Genomic DNA, 2,094 nt, shown 5'->3' with positions numbered 1-2,094 from the left:
CTCACAATTCTGACTTTATATCTTGCAATTCTGACTTTACGTCTCGTGATTCTGACTTTTCAACTCACAATTCTGACATTACATCTCGCTGTTGTGAGAAAAAAGGTCAGAATTGTAAGATATGAAGTTGCAGTTTGTTTGTTTTTTATCCTCTGACAGAAAGAGGCTTCCATAGGCTTATATATTTCCATGCAGCACACACACAAATAGTGTCACAATTAGTTTTTGTTAGTTTTGTTATTGCTCATACGCAGGATTATAGAGATGTACTCATAAATGTGGTTACTTTGGGAAAAAGCTTTGGCAAAAATTCTTCTCAGTATTTATCTATAACTAAGTTGCAAGTTTAATCCTAAAAGAGGGTGAACTGGAGGGTGACTAAAATTACAACACCAGGTTGCTTTGGATCAAAAACATGTTTTTACAGTTGTATAATAATCTTTACAACTTCTACGAAGTGCTGCAATAATGGCTGCAAGGTTTCCAGGGTTAAAACCTAATGCTGTTTGTCCATTTGAATGAAAGCCTTTGACCACTTTAACTGCGTTTAATAATAAACAGTTTCTTCAGGACAAAGAATTAAGCAACCAAAGCAAATAAAGTTTTGAAATCTCAAGAAATCTATTACGTGAAACTCTCTCCTGGAGATTGAGTGAAGATTCGCTAGTTGGGCTTTTATTTAAGTTCATGCACATAATACACAAATATAATGCAACTGGAGGTTTGTTGGAGGGAAGCCAAACTTCACAGATGTACTTCAGCAGAGGAGCACAAACAGTTCCCTCCGAATGTAGGAGGAACCACAGACAAAAACAAAGACACGTGTTCCCCGTCCAGGAACAAAACATACCGTCCAAGTTCATTTACATTTCACACTATCATATATCATATATATCATACATTTTATGGCCATAAAGCAAGTCATCCAACTGTTGCCATGCATGAAAATAACAACAGAACTGCTTACGTACGCCTGAAAACATGAAAGAGCAATGCTTGTGCAATATGCAAATCTGAATATATGCATAAGAAACTGTGAAAAATATGTTCAGCACATATTTCCCACCAAAAATAAAAAAAGAATATTTTGCATAATAAAGCAGTATATTCAAAGGACCATAAAGATTTTCTTTTAAACTCCAATTCTCATACTATAATACAACAAATATGTATTTTTCTTTATTGTAATACAATAATGATATATAATTTAACCTGTACTTATATTAAATACTAAATTATATTAAATGTGTATGTATGTGTGTGTATATATATATATATATATATATATATATACAAGTGGGAGAACTTGCACAATTGGTGGCTGACTAAATACTTTTTTGCCCCACACACACATTTATAAATTAATTAAGAATTCATAATAAATTCATGTTACAATTTTCTCTCTATTTTTATTAAATACTAAATTATATAAAATCCCTTAATATATCTATATATATACACACACACACACATCAGTTTTTGTTGTACTGCCTTATTTATACTTTTTAACTGAATAAATCGAATTGTTTTTGTAACAAACAGATTTATGCTGATTCTGAACAATTTGAATAAATGTATTTTGATAAATATATTTAGATTTAGTTTTTTTTAACAGATGCAAATAGTTAATGAACTACGCCGTGATTTTTTGAATGGAGAATCTGACCCGTTTCATTCACGCATCACATTTATTTGTCATTAGTTTCTTTATGTTAAAACCGTATAATCCAATATGCAATTAGATGCAATTAAAATACATAAATCTTAATTTTTGAGCACATTAAGTAAATAAAATTGATGCTGATTTCATCAAAATCTTTAAACGTTATGTAAAGATTTTAATGCACCCTTTGATAATCATTTAAATTATGAATTGTGCTTAAAAAGGCTTTTATTGTACATGTATTCAGATGTAAAAATCAACACTGTGAAAACATGGGGTTAAAGTATTCCTAAGGCTTAATCCAAAAACACATGATCACAAAACAATGTTGGCGATTATAAACCAGTGCAAAACATCATACACCTACAGTACATGTAACATTCATAAGAACTCATTTCAGCTCATTCAAGATGAGGAAAAACAGGCGTATG

The 2,094-nt window shown here is 30.8% G+C and overlaps 1 protein-coding gene across 1 annotated transcript in view; it reads right to left on the bottom strand.

Annotated features, from left to right (window-relative positions):
• The window catches only part of anapc16 (anaphase promoting complex subunit 16), an 8,354-nt gene that overhangs the window by 4,665 nt on the left and 1,595 nt on the right, over positions 1-2,094 (bottom strand). The window lies entirely within an intron of this gene.

This window comes from Sinocyclocheilus grahami, unplaced genomic scaffold (genome assembly GCF_001515645.1).
Source record: "Sinocyclocheilus grahami isolate Dianchi unplaced genomic scaffold, SAMN03320097.WGS_v1.1 scaffold236.1, whole genome shotgun sequence".
Classification (NCBI taxonomy): Eukaryota; Metazoa; Chordata; class Actinopteri; order Cypriniformes; family Cyprinidae; genus Sinocyclocheilus; species Sinocyclocheilus grahami.
This window is presented reverse-complemented; position numbering and strand designations above follow the sequence as displayed.